This window comes from Ascaphus truei, chromosome 5, assembly GCF_040206685.1.
Source record: "Ascaphus truei isolate aAscTru1 chromosome 5, aAscTru1.hap1, whole genome shotgun sequence".
Classification (NCBI taxonomy): Eukaryota; Metazoa; Chordata; class Amphibia; order Anura; family Ascaphidae; genus Ascaphus; species Ascaphus truei.
In genome coordinates, this window is record NC_134487.1 from 2,932,691 (window position 1) to 2,955,857 (window position 23,167).

The following is a 23,167-nucleotide window of genomic DNA, read 5'->3' on the forward strand; positions in this document are numbered from 1 at the left end:
TGTTATACATGTACTGTGTAATCATTATACCATACCCCCTGTTATACATGTACTGTGTAATCATTATACCCTACCCCCTGTTATACATGTACTGTGTAATCATTATACACTACCCCCTGTTATACATGTACTGTGTAATCATTATACCATACCCCCTGTTATACATGTACCCTGTAACCATTATACCTACCCCCTGTTATACATGTACTGTGTAATCATTATACCTACCCCCTGTTATACATGTACTGTGTAATCATTATACCTACCCCCTGTTATACATGTACTGTGTAATCATTATACCTACCCCCTGTTATACATGTACTGTGTAATCATTATACCTACCCCCTGTTATACATGTACCGTGTAATCATTATACCTACCCCCTGTTATACATGTACCGTGTAATCATTATACCCTACCCCCTGTTATACATGTACTGTGTAATCATTATACCTACCCCCTGTTATACATGTACTGTGTAATCATTATACCCTACCCCCTGTTATTCATGTACTGTGTAATCATTATACCTACCCCCTGTTATACATGTACTGTGTAATCATTATACCTACCCCCTGTTATACATGTACTGTGTAATCATTATACCCTACCCCCTGTTATACATGTACTGTGTAATCATTATACCCTACCCCCTGTTATTCATGTACTGTGTAATCATTATACCTACCCCCTGTTATACATGTACTGTGTAATCATTATACCTACCCCCTGTTATACATGTACTGTGTAATCATTATACCCTACCCCCTGTTATACATGTACTGTGTAATCATTATACCTACCCCCTGTTATACATGTACTGTGTAATCATTATACCTACCCCCTGTTATACATGTACTGTGTAATCATTATACCTACCCCCTGTTATACATGTACTGTGTAATCATTATACCTACCCCCTGTTATACATGTACTGTGTAATCATTATACCCTACCTCCTGTTATTCATGTACTGTGTAATCATTATACCTACCCCCTGTTATACATGTACTGTGTAATCATTATACCCTACCTCCTGTTATTCATGTACTGTGTAATCATTATACCTACCCCCTGTTATACATGTACTGTGTAATCATTATACCTACACCCTGTTATACATGTACTGTGTAATCATTATACCTACCCCCTGTTATACATGTACTGTGTAATCATTATACCTACCCCCTGTTATACATGTACTGTGTAATCATTATACCTACCCCCTGTTATACATGTACTGTGTAATCATTATACCCTACCCCCTGTTATACATGTACTGTGTAATCATTATACCTACCCCCTGTTATACATGTACTGTGTAATCATTATACCCTACCCCCTGTTATACATGTACTGTGTAATCATTATACCTACCCCCTGTTATACATGTACTGTGTAATCATTATACATACCCCCTGTTATACATGTACTGTGTAATCATTATACCTACCCCCTGTTATACATGTACTCTGTAATCATTATACCTACCCCCTGTTATACATGTACTGTGTAATCATTATACCTACCCCCTGTTATACATGTACTGTGTAATCATTATACCTACCCCCTGTTATTCATGTACCGTGTAATCATTATACCTACCCCCTGTTATACATGTACTGTGTAATCATTATACCTACCCCCTGTTATTCATGTACTGTGTAATCATTATACCTACCCCCTGTTATACATGTACTGTGTAATCATTATACCTACCCCCTGTTATACATGTACTGTGTAATCATTATACCTACCCCCTGTTATACATGTACTGTGTAATCATTATACCTACCCCCTGTTATACATGTACTGTGTAATCATTATACCTACCCCCTGTTATACATGTACTGTGTAATCATTATACCTACCCCCTGTTATTCATGTACCGTGTAATCATTATACCTACCCCCTGTTATACATGTACCGTGTAATCATTATACCCTACCCCCTGTTATACATGTACTGTGTAATCATTATACCTACCCCCTGTTATACATGTACTGTGTAATCATTATACCTACCCCCTGTTATACATGTACTGTGTAATCATTATACCTACCCCCTGTTATTCATGTACTGTGTAATCATTATACCTACCCCCTGTTATACATGTACTGTGTAATCATTATACCTACCCCCTGTTATACATGTACTGTGTAATCATTATACCCTACCCCCTGTGATACATGTACTGTGTAATCATTATACCCTACCCCCTGTTATTCATGTACTGTGTAATCATTATACCTACCCCCCCTGTTATACATGTACTGCGTAATCATTATACCTACCCCCTGTTATACATGTACTGTGTAATCATTATACCCTACCCCCTGTTATACATGTACTGTGTAATCATTATACCCTACCTCCTGTTATACATGTACTGTGTAATCATTATACCCTACCCACTGTTATACATGTACTGTGTAATCATTATACCCTACCCCCTGTTATTCATGTACTGTGTAATCATTATACCCTACCCCCTGTTATTCATGTACTGTGTAATCATTATACCTACCCCCCCTGTTATACATGTACTGTGTAATCATTATACCTACCCCCTGTTATACATGTACTGTGTAATCATTATACCCTACCCCCTGTTATACATGTACTGTGTAATCATTATACACAGATCACACATCACATCACAACACACATCACTGCGAAATGCTCAAAGAACTAGATTGGTCATCACTAGAGTCTAGGCGCAAAGTTCACCTCTCCTGTCTCACCCTCAAATACTTTCTGGGCAAGCTACCCAGCTACCTGAACAAGCTCCTCACCCCTACCACATGCAGTACCTATCACCTGAGATCAGACTCCAAAAGACTATTCATGGTCCCAAGACTCAACAAAGTATCCGGACGTTCCTCCTTCTCCTTCCGTGCACCCCAAAACTGGAACAACCTACCAGAGACTCTCATATCCACCACCAGCTTAAGTTCTTTCAAATCTAAGGCTGTCTCACACTTTAATCTGGTCTGTAACTGTTTCATACGCTCATAATATATATTTTCTTTAACTGTGCATGCAATGTCTTGTATATAAATGTATACCTTGTTCATTTATGTAACTGTATTTGTAACCATGTATTATTTGTTTTACTCTGTGCCCAGGACATACTTGAAAACGAGAGGTAACTCTCAATGTATTACTTCCTGGTAAAATATTTTATAAATAAATAAATACCCTACCCACTGTTATACATGTACTGTGTAATCATTATACCCTACCCCCTGTTATTCATGTACTGTGTAATCATTATACCTACCCCCTGTTATTCATGTACTGTGTAATCATTATACCCTACCCCCTGTTATACATGTACTGTGTAATCATTATACCTACCCCCTGTTATTCATGTACTGTGTAATCATTATACCTACCCCCCCTGTTATACATGTACTGTGTAATCATTATACCTACCCCCTGTTATACATGTACTGCGTAATCATTATACCTACCCCCTGTTATACATGTACCGTGTAATCATTATACCCTACCCCCTGTTATACATGTACTGTGTAATCATTATACCCTACCCCCTGTTATACATGTACTGTGTAATCATTATACCCTACCCCCTGTTATACATGTACTGTGTAATCATTATACCCTACCCCCTGTTATACATGTACTGTGTAATCATTATACCCTACCCCCTGTTATACATGTACTGTGTAATCATTATACCCTACCCCCTGTTATACATGTACCGTGTAATCATTATACCTACCCCCTGTTATACATGTACTGTGTAATCATTATACCTACCCCCTGTTATTCATGTACTGTGTAATCATTATACCTACCCCCCCTGTTATACATGTACTGTGTAATCATTATACCTACCCCCTGTTATACATGTACTGCGTAATCATTATACCTACCCCCTGTTATACATGTACCGTGTAATCATTATACCCTACCCCCTGTTATACATGTACTGTGTAATCATTATACCCTACCCCCTGTTATACATGTACTGTGTAATCATTATACCCTACCCCCTGTTATACATGTACTGTGTAATCATTATACCCTACCCCCTGTTATACATGTACCGTGTAATCATTATACCTACCCCCTGTTATTCATGTACCGTGTAATCATTATACCTACCCCCTGTTATACATGTACCGTGTAATCATTATACCCTACCCCCTGTTATACATGTACTGTGTAATCATTATACCCTACCCCCTGTTATACATGTACTGTGTAATCATTATACCCTACCCGCTGTTATACATGTACTGTGTAATCATTATACCTACCCCCTGTTATACATGTACCGTGTAATCATTATACCCTACCCCCTGTTATACATGTACTGTGTAATCATTATACCCTACCCCCTGTTATACATGTACCGTGTAATCATTATACCCTACCCCCTGTTATACATGTACTGTGTAATCATTATACCCTACCCCCTGTTATACATGTACCGTGTAATCATTATACCTACACTACCGACACACTTTATTGAAGTGTGGTCGGTACCGCAAGCCGGGAAATCTCCCGGCTTGCTAGTGGCCGCCCCTCGGCGTGCCGCGCGTCATAGACGCGCGGTCACGCGTCATCGGGAGCGTGCGCCCGCTGCACGCGTGTCCAGGGGCTCCCCGAGGGAGCCCTGGTGTCCCGCGATCGCGGGACAGCGGCAGGGGGTTCCGGGGGACCCGGCGGACCCGGCAGCGGTAGGGAGAGCGCCCCGATCGGAGGGCGCTCTTCCGCTGCTTCGGCGCGCGCCCGTCACACTCGGGCGCGCGCCAGGCTACTGCTGCGGCACAGAACGGGCAAATGCTCGAATAAACTGTGCCGCAGCAGTACCCCCTGTTATACATGTACTGTGTAATCATTATACCTACCCCCTGTTATACATGTACTGTGTAATCATTATACCTACCCCCTGTTATACATGTACTGTGTAATCATTATACCTACCCCCTGTTATACATGTACCGTGTAATCATTATACCTACCCCCTGTTATACATGTACTGTGTAATCATTATACCTACCCCCTGTTATACATGTACTGTGTAATCATTATACCTACCCCCTGTTATTCATGTACCGTGTAATCATTATACCTACCCCCTGTTATACATGTACTGTGTAATCATTATACCTACCCCCTGTTATTCATGTACCGTGTAATCATTATACCTACCCCCTGTTATTCATGTACTGTGTAATCATTATACCTACCCCCTGTTATACATGTACTGTGTAATCATTATACCCTACCCCCTGTTATACATGTACTGTGTAATCATTATACCCTACCCCCTGTTATACATGTACTGTGTAATCATTATACCTACCCCCTGTTATACATGTACTGTGTAATCATTATACCTACCCCCTGTTATACATGTACTGTGTAATCATTATACCTACCCCCTGTTATTCATGTACTGTGTAATCATTATATCCTACCCCCTGTTATACATGCACTGTGTAATCATTATACCCTACCCCCTGTTATACATGTACTGTGTAATCATTATATCCTACCCCCTGTTATACATGTACTGTGTAATCATTATACCATACCCCCTGTTATACATGTACTGTGTAATCATTATACCCTACCCCCTGTTATACATGTACTGTGTAATCATTATACACTACCCCCTGTTATACATGTACCCTGTAACCATTATACCTACCCCCTGTTATACATGTACTGTGTAATCATTATACCTACCCCCTGTTATACATGTACTGTGTAATCATTATACCTACCCCCTGTTATACATGTACCGTGTAATCATTATACCTACCCCCTGTTATACATGTACTGTGTAATCATTATACCTACCCCCTGTTATACATGTACTGTGTAATCATTATACCTACCCCCTGTTATACATGTACTGTGTAATCATTATACCTACCCCCTGTTATACATGTACTGTGTAATCATTATACCTACCCCCTGTTATACATGTACTGTGTAATCATTATACCTACCCCCTGTTATACATGTACTGTGTAATCATTATACCTACCCCCTGTTATTCATGTACTGTGTAATCATTATACCTACCCCCTGTTATACATGTACTGTGTAATCATTATACCCTACCCCCTGTTATACATGTACTGTGTAATCATTATACCCTACCCCCTGTTATACATGTACTGTGTAATCATTATACCCTACCCCCTGTTATACATGTACTGTGTAATCATTATACCTACCCCCTGTTATACATGTACTGTGTAATCATTATACCTACCCCCTGTTATACATGTACTGTGTAATCATTATACCCAACCCCCTGTTATACATGTACTGTGTAATCATTATACCCTACCCCCTGTTATACATGTACTGTGTAATCATTATACCTACCCCCTGTTATACATGCACTGTGTAATCATTATACCTACCCCCTGTTATACATGTACTGTGTAATCATTATACCTACCCCCTGTTATACATGTACTGTGTAATCATTATACCTACCCCCTGTTATACATGTACTGTGTAATCATTATACCTACCCCCTGTTATACATGTACTGTGTAATCATTATACCTACCCCCTGTTATTCATGTACCGTGTAATCATTATACCTACCCCCTGTTATACATGTACCGTGTAATCATTATACCTACCCCCTGTTATACATGTACCGTGTAATCATTATACCTACCCCCTGTTATTCATGTACTGTGTAATCATTATACCTACCCCCTGTTATTCATGTACTGTGTAATCATTATACCTACCCCCTGTTATACATGTACTGTGTAATCATTATACCTACCCCCTGTTATACATGTACTGTGTAATCATTATACCTACCCCCTGTTATACATGTACTGTGTAATCATTATACCCTACCCCCTGTTATACATGTACTGTGTAATCATTATACCCTACCCCCTGTTATACATGTACTGTGTAATCATTATACCCTACCCCCTGTTATACATGTACTGTGTAATCATTATACCTACCCCCTGTTATACATGTACTGTGTAATCATTATACCTACCCCCTGTTATACATGTACTGTGTAATCATTATACCTACCCCCTGTTATACATGTACTGTGTAATCATTATACCTACCCCCTGTTATTCATGTACTGTGTAATCATTATATCCTACCCCCTGTTATACATGCACTGTGTAATCATTATACCCTACCCCCTGTTATACATGTACTGTGTAATCATTATATCCTACCCCATGTTATACATGTACTGTGTAATCATTATACCATACCCCCTGTTATACATGTACTGTGTAATCATTATACCTACCCCCTGTTATTCATGTACCGTGTAATCTTTATACCCTACCCCCTGTTATTCATGTACCGTGTAATCATTATACCCTACCCCCTGTTATACATGTACTGTGTAATCATTATACACTACCCCCTGTTATACATGTACCCTGTAACCATTATACCTACCCCCTGTTATACATGTACTGTGTAATCATTATACCTACCCCCTGTTATACATGTACTGTGTAATCATTATACCTACCCCCTGTTATACATGTACCGTGTAATCATTATACCTACCCCCTGTTATACATGTACTGTGTAATCATTATACCCTACCCCCTGTTATACATGTACTGTGTAATCATTATACCTACCCCCTGTTATACATGTACTGTGTAATCATTATACCTACCCCCTGTTATACATGTACTGTGTAATCATTATACCTACCCCCTGTTATACATGTACTGTGTAATCATTATACCTACCCCCTGTTATACATGTACTGTGTAATCACTATACCTACCCCCTGTTATTCATGTACTGTGTAATCATTATACCTACCCCCTGTTATACATGTACTGTGTAATCATTATACCCTACCCCCTGTTATACATGTACTGTGTAATCATTATACCTACCCCCTGTTATACATGTACTGTGTAATCATTATACCTACCCCCTGTTATACATGTACTGTGTAATCATTATACCTACCCCCTGTTATACATGTACTGTGTAATCATTATACCTACCCCCTGTTATTCATGTACTGTGTAATCATTATACCTACCCCCTGTTATACATGTACTGTGTAATCATTATACCCTACCCCCTGTATACATGTACTGTGTAATCATTATACCTACCCCCTGTTATACATGTACTGTGTAATCATTATACCCTACCCCCTGTTATACATGTACTGTGTAATCATTATACCCTACCCCATGTTATACATGTACTGTGTAATCATTATACCTACCCCCTGTTATTCATGTACTGTGTAATCATTATACCCTACCCCCTGTTATACATGTACTGTGTAATCATTATACCTACCCTCTGTTATTCATGTTCTGTGTAATCATTATACCTACCCCCTGTTATACATGTACTGTGTAATCATTATACCTACCCCCTGTTATACATGTACTGTGTAATCATTATACCCTACCTCCTGTTATTCATGTACTGTGTAATCATTATACCTACCCCCTGTTATACATGTACTGTGTAATCATTATACCTACCCCCTGTTATACATGTACTGTGTAATCATTATACCTACCCCCTGTTATACATGTACTGTGTAATCATTATACCTACCCCCTGTTATTCATGTACTGTGTAATCATTATACCTACCCCCTGTTATACATGTACTGTGTAATCATTATACCCTACCCCCTGTTATACATGTACTGTGTAATCATTATACCTACCCACTGTTATACATGTACTGTGTAATAATTATACCCTACCCCCTGTTATACATGTACTGTGTAATCATTATACCCTACCCCCTGTTATACATGTACTGTGTAATCATTATACCCTACCCCCTGTTATACATGTACTGTGTAATCATTATACCTACCCCCTGTTATACATGTACTGTGTAATCATTATACCTACCCCCTGTTATACATGTACTGTGTAATCATTATACCTACCCCCTGTTATTCATGTACTGTGTAATCATTATACCTACCCCCTGTTATTCATGTACTGTGTAATCATTATACCTACCCCCTGTTATACATGTACTGTGTAATCATTATACCCTACCCCCTGTTATACATGTACTGTGTAATCATTATACCTACCCCCTGTTATACATGTACTGTGTAATCATTATACCTACCCCCTGTTATACATGTACTGTGTAATCATTATACCTACCCCCTGTTATACATGTACTGTGTAATCATTATACCTACCCCCTGTTATACATGTACTGTGTAATCATTATACCTACCCCCTGTTATACATGTACTGTGTAATCATTATAACCTACCCCCTGTTATACATGTACTGTGTAATCATTATACCTACCCCCTGTTATACATGTACTGTGTAATCATTATACCTACCCCCCTGTTATACATGTACTGTGTAATCATTATACCCTACCCCCTGTTATTCATGTACTGTGTAATCATTATACCCTACCCCCTGTTATACATGTACTGTGTAATCATTATACCCTACCCCCTGTTATACATGTACTGTGTAATCATTATACCTACCCCCTGTTATTCATGTACTGTGTAATCATTATACCCTACCCCCTGTTATACATGTACTGTGTAATCATTATACCCTACCCCCTATTATACATGTACTGTGTAATCATTATACCTACCCCCTGTTATTCATGTACTATGTAATCATTATACCCAACCCCCTGTTATACATGTACCGTGTAATCATTATACCCTACCCCCTGTTATACATGTACTGTGTAATCACTATACCCTACCCCCTGTTATACATGTACTGTGTAATCATTATACCTACCCCCTATTATTTATGCACTGTGTAATCATTATACCCTACCCCGTGTTATTCATGTACTGTGTAATCATTATACCTACCCCCTGTTATTCATGTACTGTGTAATCATTATACCCTACCCCCTGTTATTCATGTACTGTGTAATCATTACACCCTACCCCCTGTTATACATGTACTGTGTAACCATTATACCCTACCCCCTGTTATTCATGTACTATGTAATCATTATACCCAACCCCCTGTTATACTGTACATGTACCGTGTAATCATTATACCCTACCCCCTGTTATACATGTACTGTGTAATCATTATACCTACCCCCTGTTATACATGTACTGTGTAACCATTATACCCTACCCCCTGTTATACATGTACTGTGTAATCATTATACCCTACCCCCTGTTATACATGTACTGTGTAATCATTATACCCTACCCCCTGTTATTCATGTACTGTGTAATCATTATACCCTACCCCCTGTTATTCATGTACTGTGTAATCATTATACCCTACCCCCTGTTATACATGTACTGTGTAATCATTATACCCTACCCCCTGTTATACATGTACTGTGTAATCATTATACCCTATCCCCTGTTATACATGTACTGTGTAATCATTATACCCTACCCCCTGTTATTCATGTACTGTGTAATCATTATACCTACCCCCTGTTATACATGTACTGTGTAATCATTATACCCTACCCCCTGTTATACATGTACTGTGTAATCATTATACCTACCCCCTGTTATACATGTGCTGTGTAATCATTATACCTACCCCCTGTTATACATGTACTGTGTAATCATTATACCCTACCCCCTGTTATACATGTACTGTGTAATCATTATACCCTTCCCCCTGTTATTCATGTACTGTGTAATCATTATACCTACCCCCTGTTATACATGTACTGTGTAATCATTATACCCTACCCCCTGTTATTCATGTACTGTGTAATCATTATACCCTACAGTACCCCCTGTTATACATGTACTGTGTAACCATTATACCCTACCCCCCGTTATTCATGTACTGTGTAATCATTATAACCTACCCCCTGTTATACATGTACTGTGTAATCATTATACCCTACCCCCTGTTATTCATGTACTGTGTAATCATTATACCTACCCCCTGTTATTCATGTACTGTGTAATCATTATACCTACCCCCTGTTATTCATGTACTGTGTAATCATTATACCCTACCCCCCTGTTATTCATGTACTGTGTAATCATTATACCTACCCCCTGTTATTCATGTACTGTGTAATCATTATACCTACCCCCTGTTATACATGTACTGTGTAATCATTATACCCTACCCCCTGTTATTCATGTACTGTGTAATCATTATACCTACCCCCTGTTATACATGTACTGTGTAATCATTATACCCTACCCCCGTTATTCATGTACTGTGTAATCATTATACCTACCCCCTGTTATACATGTACTGTGTAATCATTATACCTACCCCCTGTTATACATGTACTGTGTAATCATTATACCCTACCCCCTGTTATTCATGTACTGTGTAATCATTATACCTACCCCCTGTTATTCATGTACTGTGTAATCATTATACCTACCCCCTGTTATTCATGTACTGTGTAATCATTATACCCTACACCCAGCTATACATGTACTGTGTAATCATTAGACCTACCCCCTGTTATTCATGTACTGTGTAATCATTATACCCTACCTCCTGTTATTCATGTACTGTGTAATCATTATACCTACCCCCCTGTTATACATGTACTGTGTAATCATTATACCTACCCCCTGTTATTCATGTACAGTGTAATCATTATACCTACCCCCTGTTATACATGTACTGTGTAATCATTATACCCTACCCCCTGCTATTCATGTACTGTGTAATCATTATACCCTACCCCCTGTTATTCATGTACTGTGTAATCATTATACCCTACCCCCTGTTATACATGTGCTGTGTAATCATTATACCCTACCCCCTGTTATACATGTGCTGTGTAATCATTATACCTACCCCCTGTTGTTCATGTACTGTGTAATCATTATACCCTACCCCCTGTTATTCATGTACCATGTAATCATTATACCCTACCCCCTGTTATTCATGTACTGTGTAATCATTATACCCTACCCCCTGTTATCCATGTACTGTGTAACCATTATACCTACCCCCTGTTATACATGTACTGTGTAATCATTATACCTACCCCCTGTTATTCATGTACTGTGTAATCATTATACCCTACCCCCCGTTATACATGTACCGTGTAATCATTATACCCTACCCCCTGTTATACATGTACCGTGTAATCATTATACCCTACCCCCTGTTATACATGTACTGTGTAATCATTATACCCTACCCCCTGTTGTACATGTACCGTGTAATCATTATACCTACCCCCTGTTATACATGTACTGTGTAATCATTATACCCTACCCCCTGTTATACATGTACCGTGTAATCATTATACCTACCCACTGTTATACATGTACTGTGTAATCATTATACCCTACCCGCTGTTATACATGTACCGTGTAATCATTATACCTACCCCCTGTTATACATGTACTGTGTAATCATTATACCCTACCCCCTGTTATTCATGTACTGTGTAATCATTATACCTACCCCCTGTTATACATGTACCGTGTAATTATTATACCTACCCCCTGTTATACATGTACTGTGTAATCATTATACCCTACCCCCTGTTATACATGTACTGTGTAATCATTATACCTACCCCCTGTTATACATGTACTGTGTAATCATTATACCTACCCCCTGTTATACATGTACTGTGTAATCATTATACCTACCCCCTGTTATACATGTACTGTGTAATCATTATACCTACCCCCTGTTATACATGTACTGTGTAATCATTATACCCTACCCCCTGTTATACATGCACTGTGTAATCATTATACCTACCCCCTGTTATACATGTACTGTGTAATCATTATACCTACCCCCTGTTATACATGTACTGTGTAATCATTATACCTACCCCCTGTTATACATGTACCGTGTAATCATTATACCCTACCCCCTGTTATACATGTACTGTGTAATCATTATACCCTACCCCCTGTTGTACATGTACCGTGTAATCATTATACCTGCCCCCTGTTATACATGTACTGTGTAATCATTATACCCTACCCCCTGTTATACATGTACCGTGTAATCATTATACCTACCCACTGTTATACATGTACTGTGTAATCATTATACCCTACCCCCTGTTATTCATGTACTGTGTAATCATTATACCCTACCCCCTGTTGTACATGTACCGTGTAATCATTATACCTACCCCCTGTTATACATGTACTGTGTAATCATTATACCCTACCCCCTGTTATACATGTACCGTGTAATCATTATACCCTACCCCCTGTTATACATGTACTGTGTAATCATTATACCTACCCCGTTATACATGTACTGTGTAACCATTATACCTACCCCCTGTTATACATGTACTGTGTAATCATTATACCTACCCCCTGTTATACATGTACTGTGTAATCATTATACCCTACCCCCTGTTATTCATGTACTGTGTAATCATTATACCCTACCCCCTGTTATACATGTACTGTGTAATCATTATACCTACCCCCTGTTATACATGTACTGTGTAATCATTATACCTACCCCCTGTTATTCATGTACTGTGTAATCATTATAACTCCCCCCTGTTATACATGTACCGTGTAATCATTATACCTACCCCCTGTTATATATGTACTGTGTAACCATTATACCCTACCCCCTGTTATACATGTACTGTGTAATCATTATACCCTACCCCCTGTTATACATGTACCGTGTAATCATTATACCCTACCCCCTGTTATACATGTACTGTGTAATCATTATACCTACCCCCTGTTATACACACTTTGGCAATATTGAAATGTTCCTTCTCATGCCAATAAAGCTTATTTGATTTGAGAAGGGGGAAGGGACAGAAGGAATCTGTGTGTGTTTGTTGGTGGTGATTGTGTGTATGTGGTGTGAGGGGCTGTGTGTGTGTGTGTGGGGGGGGGGGGGGGGATTGTGTGTATGTGTTGTGAGGGGTTGTATGTGTGTGGGTTGTTGGATTTGTGTGTGTGTGTGTTGGGGGGGATTGTATGCATGTGTTGTGAGGGGCTGTATGTGTGTGGGTTGTTGGATTTGTGTGTGTGTGTTGGGGGGGATTGTATGCATGTGTTGTGAGGGGCTGTATGTGTGTGGGTTGTTGGATTTGTGTGTGTGTGTTGGGGGGGATTGTATGCATGTGTTGTGAGGGGCTGTATGTGTGTGGGTTGTTGGATTTGTGTGTGTGTGTTGGGGGGGATTGTGTGTATGTGTTGTGAGGGGCTGTATGTGTGTGGGTTGTTGGATTTGTGTGTATGTTGTGGGGGTGATTTATAAAGAAGAATGCTCTTATAAGAGGGGGTGTTATTTCTGTGCAAAGTTCCTGTTTCGACATCCTGTGCATTGTGTCAGTCCCTGCGGGACCCCCGCCCAGCGCACACACGCAGACACACACTGACATATACACACACGCACACACACACACTGACACCTACACACACTGACACACACACACACACACACACGCAGACACACACTGACATATACACACACATACAGTACATATTCTCACACTGACATACACACACACACACACATACACTGACACACACACACACACACACACACACACACACACACACTGACACCTACACACTGACACCTACACACACACATGCACTGACACACACACACACACACTGACATATACACACACATACAGTACATATTCTCACACTGACATACACAGACATTAACACATACTGTACACACTAATAAACACACACCACATGCACTGACACCTACACACACACACACACACACACACACACACACTGACACCTACACACACACATGCACTGGCACACACACACACACACACACACACACACACTGACACCTACACACACTGACACATTTTGACACACATACATGCACTGACATCGACACACATACAGTACATACACTCACACTGGCATACACACTCACAGACATTAACACATACACACACTAATAAACACTCACACACATGCACTGACACCTACACACGCACGCACGCATTGATACATACGAACATACCCACACACACACAGACTTCTACCCACTGACACATACACACACTCACCCGGACACCTACACACACTGATGCATACTAACACACACACAGAGACAGACTGACACCTACACCTACTGATACATACACACACTCAAATACAAACATGTGCACACTGCACACACATACACCCACTGACCATATACACACACTGACCCCTGTAATACACAATACACATGACCCCGGGACACACACCCTGACCTCTGTAATAAACAGGACACCCCACACGCTCCGGCCTGTAAAATACAATACACAGGGCTCCCCCAAACACTGTCCCCTGTAGTATACAATACACAGGGCTCCCCCAAACACTGTCCCCTGCAGTATACAATACACAGGGCTCCCCCAAACACTGTCCCCTGTAGTATACAATACACAGGGCTCCCCCAAACACTGTCCCCTGTAGTATACAATACACAGGGCTCCCCCAAACACTGTCCCCTGTAGTATACAATACACAGGGCTCCCCCCCACCCCACACACACACATTGTATTGTATTGTATGTCTTTATTTATATTGCGCCATTAATGTACATAGCGCTTCACAGTAGTAGTACACGTTGTAATTATATAAATAACAAATAATACAAATAACAGATCATGGGAATAAGTGCTTTAGACATAAAAGTAACATTAAGGAAGAGGAGTCCCTGCCCCGAGGAGCTTACAGTCTAATTGGTAGGTAGGGAGAACGTACAGAGACAGGAGGAGGGAGTTCTGGTAAGTGCGTCTGCAGGGGGCCGAGCTTTATGTATCCTGTGTTCAGAATATCCACAGTGCTATTCATATGCTTCTTTAAGCAAGTGTGTCTTAAGGTGGGTCTTAAAGGTGGATAGCGAGGGGGCTAGTCGGGTACTGAGGGGAAGGGCATTCCAGAGGTGTGGGGCATACACACACTGACCTCTAATACACATGACCCCCCCAACCCCACACACACACTGACCTCTGTAATACACATGCCCCCCTCCCCCCCCCCCACCTCACCTTTCATCTCCGTCCTGAGTCCTGTACATCAGGTGCTGTGATTACACGACACCGTGACACGTGGGTGTGCTGTGAGATCTGTGGTCCTTATGCTGCTCTCCCTGCACCCCCTGCCTGTGCTCCCTGCACCCCCTGTCCTGTGCTCCCTGCACCCCCTGTACTGCTATCCCTGCGCTCCCTGCCCTGTGCTCCCTGTCCAGCGATCCCTGTCCTGCGTGCTATCTCTGCCCTGTGCTCCCTGCTCTCTCTGTCCTGCGCTCACTGTGCTCCCTGCTCTCTCTGTCCTGCGCTCCCTGCCCTGTGCTCCCTGCTCTCTCTGTCCTGCGCTCACTGTGCTCCCTGCTCTCTCTGTCCTGCGCTCCCTGCCCTGTGCTCTCTGCTCTCTCTGTCCTGCTCTCTCTGTCCTGCGCTCTCTGCCCTGTGCTCCCTGCTCTCTCTGTCCTGCGCTCACTGTGCTCCGTGCTCTCTCTGTCCTGCGCTCCCTGCCCTGTGCTCCCTGCTCTCTCTGTCCTGCGCTCACTGTGCTCCCTGCTCTCTCTATCCTGCTCTCCCTCTCACATTTCCTCTGTAGGAAGTGTCCCCTCTTCCTGTTTCAGGGATGATTCGACTCACTATTGTGTATCCGACAACTTGTGTGTGTTACTCAGAGCACTGACCCTTGCAGCTGGGTGTGTCTCCTTGTTGTGTGTTCCACATGTAGTATGTGTATTATATCTGTGTGTTGTGTCTATAACACGCAGAGCTATACAAGTCTATGACTATGACACACAGAGTGATATATCTGTAACAAGCACAGCGATATACTGTATATCTATAACACGCAGAGCTATATATATATATATATATATATATATATATATCTTCAACACTGAGCAATATATATCTATAACACAGAACTGTGTGTATAGTTTTCGTGACAACATTGTGACATATAAGAAAGATAAGTTAACACAAGCGACCACTGATTACATTGCACACCAGGTCTCTGTGTTTGGTAGGGTTTCATGGCACATACTATGTAACTGTGTAACGGGGTTTACCCCACCTGGGGGGAGATTTGGCCATTACAGGGTGTATGGTGCATATACCTGCTGGCAACAGGAGGGCTGAGTCATCCGCCGATGGTAGTGGGGACACAGGAACAGGCTTCTGGGGTTCATACCCCGCATATCTCCTTGTCAGTGCAGCGCCTCCATCTGCCGTAGGCTCCAGGAACTGCAGGTAATCTGCCAGGAGGAGAGCAGCACCAGGTCTGGCTCATGATTGGTCATGCCCAGGCCTGATGTCACCACCACCCGCTGTCACTCAAGTGCAGCTCCTCGGAGGGGGAAAACCCCATATCATCTACTGGCAACCTGATTGAACCAAGGTTTACTGCCAGCCCAAGGGCAGAATAGTCGCATCAGGTGACCTGGCTACACTCTCCCTCTGGTGGATTCCCAACGACCCTGCTTGGGTCCTACATTTTCGGGTACCATCGTCAAATTAATGAGGAGGCGCGATGTGAACCTGCAATATTGCTAAGTGGAGAGCAAATACACTACCGACACACTTTATTGCAGCACGGCTAGCACCGCAAGCCGGGGGATGCCCCGGCGTGCTAGCCGCACTCCCTCAGCGGTGATGCGCGGTCACGCGTCATCGGGTGCCTGCGCCCCCTGCACGCGCGTCCAGGGCTCCCCGAGGGAGCACTGGTGTTCCGCGACGTGGGGGACGGCGGCAGGGGGTTCCGGGGGACCCGGCAGTGGGAGGGAGAGCGCCCCGATCGGAGGGCGCTCCTCCGCTGCTTCGGCGCGCGCCCGGCACCCTCCGGCGCGCGCCAGGTTACTGCTGCGGCCGAGAACGGGCAAATGCTCGAATAAACTCGGCCGCAGCAGTACACTGCCCTCACTGTCTAGAATACACTTTAGCAATAGCCAAATAGCATATATAGGCTATAACACGGATCCATTGACGGAGAGACACTGTATTAATTCACATAATTGATATGTGATAAAATCACATAATTGATATCACGTTATTATGCATGATATACATCCTCTGTGAATACAGCACATGACCGTTTTATTTGAATATACATCCACAAATGGCTGCCATACTGAACATAGGTTCCTCCCAACATGGAGAACCTTTTTACCAATAGTAGTGCTCTGGTTCAGGGTTTCTCACTAGCGCTCCTGACTCATCAGTGACTGTAATGGAGTAGGCTTGTTTTGGGTTTCGTTCTGAAACGTACAATACCCGATCCATATACACTGATCTGCCTACCTTCCCGACACGCTAGCCTCTCCGGCATGTTATGGAAAGTGCTCCGGCTGTGTTCTAGCACATAAGCCTTAACAGCCTCTATTAACCACTGTTCCTGGTTAGCATCAATTTCCCGCACTAACGGCTCAGGAACATACGGGTACTCGAACCCATGGGAGTTCTGGTACTTCTGCACTACATGCCGCTCAGCTCGGCTGATTTTAGTGAGCCGGCGACCCTCAGCCTGACCTGGCAGGACCCAGTATAATGGTTCTTGAACCGGAAGCACATCAATATCTGGGACATTACCCGTAGGCTGTATAACACCCACCCTAATCTCCGCTTCTCTTTTCCTCATTTCGCTGGCAGCCTCATTGGGACTAAATACTCCTTTAGCCCACCAATCATCTACTATGGTTCCTGTCTCTAACAAGAACCTTGTGCGGTCCATAAAGTGCACATATCCCCTGAACCTAGGGTGCCACCACGGTAAGGACCCGGCTGGCCCTGCTACAGCAGACCCTGTGTTGGATGTGGTGCTAGAGAACCCTGAAACATCAGACGCGACAGACATGACATAATGACTGACCCCACTGTTTAAACTGCACACATCATCTTCTATCAACATCTCATTCCCATAGGACCAGTCATTCTCATCCAAAGAGGGAACAAGAGTCATAGAGGCCCGCAGGCTCCTCTTTTTAGAGTAACGTTCTCGTGCGGCTCGATCAGCTTCCCCAGGCGGTGACCCACCCTGAGACTTTCTGGTAGCAGGGGTTCCCCGGTTAGAAGTCCCGGCAAAAGAAGAGCGGCAAGACACCTGAAGACCAGCCGTACTGGTCGTAGGTAAAGGGGCCTTGAAAGTATCGGAGTCCCGAACAGTTACATCCCCGGGGCCAGACACCCGGGTAATGCTAACTATCGGCTGGGCAGCGATCGATTGTGGCATAGGTTTCTGACATTGCAAATAGTCTCGGTATTGTATTGTATGTCTTTATTTATATAGCGCCATTAATGTACATAGCGCTTCACAGCAGTAATACATGTGGTAATCCAATAAATAACAGATAATATAAATAACAGATCATGGGAATAAGTGCTTTAGACATTAAGGAAGAGGAGTCCCTGCTCCGAGGAGCTTACAGTCTAATTGGTAGGTAGGGAGAACGTACAGAGACAGTAGGAGGGAGTTCTGGTAAGTGCGTCTGCAGGGGGCCAAGCTTTATGTATCATGTGTTCAGAATATCCACAGTGCTATTCATATGCTTCTTTAAGCAGATGTGTCTTAAGGTGGGTCTTAAAGGTGGATAGAGAGGGTGCTAGTCGGGTACTGAGGGGAAGGGCATTCCAGAGGTGCGGGGCAGTCAGTGAAAAAGGTTTAAGGCGGGAGAGGGCTTTAGATACAAAGTGGGTAGAAAGAAGACATCCTTGAGAAGAACGCAAGAGTCTGGATGGTGCATAACGAGCAATTAGGGCTGAGATGTAAGGAGGGGCAGAAGAGTGTAAAGCTTTAAAAGTGAGGAGAAGAATGGAGTGTGAGATGCGGGCTTTGATCGGATGCCAGGAGAGGGATTTCATGAGGGGAGATGCTGAGACAGATTTAGGAAAGAGTAGAGTGATTCTGGCAGCAGCGTTTAGGATAGATTGTAGGGGAGACAGGTAAGAGGCAGGAAGGCCAGACAGCAGGAGGTTACAGTAATCAAGACGGGAGAGAATGAGGGCTTGAGTCAGAGTTTTAACAGTCGAGCAACAGAGGAAAGGGCGTATCTTTGTTATATTGCGGAGGAAAAAGCGACAGGTTTTAGAAATGTTTTGAATGTGAGAGAGGAGTCGAGTGTGACCCCTAGGCAGCGTGCTTGGGCTACTGGGTGAATGATCGTAGTTCCAACAGTAATGTGGAAGGAGGTAGTAGGGCCAGGTTTGGGAGGAAGTATGAGGAGCTCTGTTTTAGCCATGTTGAGTTTAAGGCGGCGGAGGGCCATCCAGGATGATATAGCAGAGAGACATTCAGAAACTTTGGTTTGTACAGCAGGTGTAAGGTCGGGTGTTGAGAAATATATTTGTGTTTCGTCAGCATAGAGGTGATATTTAAACCCAAAAGATGTTATTAGGTCACCTAGAGAGAGTGTGTACAGAGAAAAGAGAAGAGGTCCCAGTACAAAGCCCTGGGGTACCCTCACAGAGAGATCGATAGAGGAGGAGGAGGTGTTAGCAGAAGAGACACTGAAAGTACGATGGGAGAGGTAGGATGAGATCCAGGATAGAGCTTGGTTCCGAATACCAAGAGTATGGAGAATGTGAAGGAGAAGAGGGTGGTCCACGGTGTCAAATGCTGCAGAGAGGTCGAGTAATACAGTGGCGACAAAGTTTAATCTACAGCACCGCGTTTTTAAAAAAACGTGTGTGCCGCGCGGCTGTCTCCGGCCGAAACCTGGCCGGGTTTCGGCCGTTTTTTCATGCGCCTCGGGCGCTTTCAATAGTAAGCGCCATAGCTCTTATCTATTGAAGCGCGGGAAACTCCGGTTTTAAACCGGAGAATGGACCCGCAAGGACCCGCGGCTAGCCCGCTGCGATCCCGGCCAGCTCCCGTCTTTAGTTAGATTAAACTTTGTCGGGACAGTATGAGCAGAGTGTAATGACCTCTGTCTTTGGCAGCATGGAGGTCGTCAGTTATTTTAGTGAGGGCTGTTTCGGTGGAGTGAGCAGTGCGGAAGCCAGATTGTAGAGGGTCTAGGAGAGAATAGGTGTTGAGAAAATGGAGCAAGCGAGAGAATACAAGACGTTCAAGGAGTTTAGAAGCAAAAGGCAGGAGGGAGACAGGTCGATAGTTAGAAAGACAGGTAGGGGCAAGCTTGCTGTTTTTGAGTAATGGTATGACTGTTGCATGTTTGAAGGAGGATGGAAAGGTTCCAGAGCAGAGGGAGGAGTTAAAAATGTGTGTAAGCGTAGGGATTATAGTAGGAGCAAGAGGTTTTAGGAGATGGGAGGGAATGGGGTCAAGAGAGCAAGGGGTAGAGGGAGAAGAGGCGATCAACAGCGACACATCCTCTGTGACAACGGAAAAAGAGTCAAGGAAGGCAGGAGGAGAGTTAGGAAGAGGTGGAGGATGGGAGGAAGAAACAGAGGGGATGTTCTGATGTATGGATTCCACCTTTTCCTTGAAATAGTCAGCAAAGTCCTGAGCGGAGATGGAGGAAGGAGAGGCAGCTGAGGGTGGTTTGAGTAGAGTGACAGACACAGTCGGCGTGGGTTAGACTTGTGCATGTTGATTAGTGAAGAAAAGTAGGCTTGTTTAGCTTGCGAGAGGGCAGAGTTGAAACAGGATAGCATAAATTTATAGTGAAGGAAGTCTGTGAGAGTATGAGATTTCCTCCAGAGGCGTTCAGAGGAACGAGTGGAGGAACGCAGCATGCGCGTGTAGAATTTAGCCAGGGTCTAGGGTTAGAAGGGCGAGGGCGGCAGAGAGAAAGTGGGGCATGTAGATCAAGAGACGAGGACAAGGCAGAGTTGTAGTTCCTGACCAGGTTGTTAGGGTCTGTAGCAGAACTGGGAGAGGAAAGGGAGGAGCGTAAAGTGGACTCAAAGTCAGGTAAGGGAATAGAGCGCAGGTTTCTGCAAAACCTGGGGGTAGATGTTGGTGGAGAAGGGGAGAAGCGAGATAGAGAGAATGAGATGAGGTGATGGTCAGAGAGAGGAAAAGGGGAAATGGAGAAATCGGAGAGAGAGAAGTTTTTAGTGAAAACCAGGTCGAGGTAGTGGCCGTCCTTGTGGGTGCTGGCTGCAGTCCACTGTCGAAGGCCAAAAGAAGAGGTTAGAGAGAGAAAGCGGGAAGCCCAAGGGAGAGAGGGGTCATCAATGTGGCAATTGAAGTCCCCAAGGAGAAGAACAGGGGAGTCTGAGGAGAGAAAGAAGGAGAGTCAGGATTCAAAGTGAGAGAGATTAATGTTCTTTTTAATATACTGTTGATGAGCGATGCTGTCTTTCTTGCTGAATAACGCCAGAAGGGAGAAAAAATTGATGATTTATGATGGAATGACAACTTAGTATCTAAGTATTCCACCGAATGTTTTTAATAAATGTTGTCAATGTCAGGGTCCCTTCCTCATATTTGTAACATATTATTGAATTTCGATTAGTAGGGGATCCTGTGTCTGTGTTGTTTCATGTCATTTTAACTTGGTTTTGTTAATATGGAGGGACCCTGGGTGCTTATTTCTTTGGCACAATGTAATTTATGGTTGCAATGAGACTTGATGCTTTGAATTTTTATGCATTATACATCTATCTCCTTCTTGTTGTGTGACTGATTTGGGAGAGGAGGGGAGATATAGAGAGGGGAGTGCGCCCCTCTCTGGAGTTGGTGTCGTTATTGTGGGCAGAGCAGGGCTTCGCGATTCAGAGGGGCCGTGTGCACCCGTGACGCGGCCCTGCCTATCCTTACGAGCCCTCCCCGAGAGGTGGAGACTCCCTCCTCCCTCCCTTCGGCCGTGTCACCGTGGTGGGTATGCCGAGTTAACGTCATAGGGGGGCGTGGCCAGGTGTTGTGGGATCGGGCAATTCTGAGACACCACCAGAGGCTCAAACATATGACATCATAGCGGCGCGCACCCGGTTTTGGCGCCAAATCTAAAAGTGTAGATTGATGATTATGTGGTGTATACAAAGGAGTCCCCCTTCTTCTATCCCCCATACTCCTTGATAAAGGACTCCCATGGTCCGAAACGCGTAGGAGGTACTGCTTTCTCCCCCTGGGGGGTATGTGTTTTGTGAAGTAACGCTGAATAAATAGACCTGTTTTTACACCACCTGGCTCCCTGGCAGTGCTCTGTTTTGCTTTTTTTTCTACACAATAAAGGCAGAATGTGAATGAGTAGAGGTAGGTGGGTTGATAGATGACCGCCACATGGACAGGGAGAGGAGAGAAGATCTGGACGGT

At 43.2% G+C, this 23,167-nt stretch overlaps 1 protein-coding gene across 2 annotated transcripts in view; it reads right to left on the minus strand.

Moving 5' to 3' along the window:
* LOC142494786 (SH3 and multiple ankyrin repeat domains protein 3-like) overlaps nucleotides 1-16,503 on the minus strand; it is a 156,379-nt gene extending 139,876 nt beyond the window's left edge. The window contains exon 1 of one of the 2 annotated variants that reach the window (XM_075599240.1): nucleotides 15,985-16,503. The gene's annotated coding sequence lies outside the window, so the exon portion shown is untranslated. The remainder of the gene's footprint in view (nucleotides 1-15,984) is intronic. The other variant, XM_075599239.1, reaches the window with a different exon arrangement.
* Nucleotides 16,504-23,167: the final 6,664 nt, after the last annotated feature.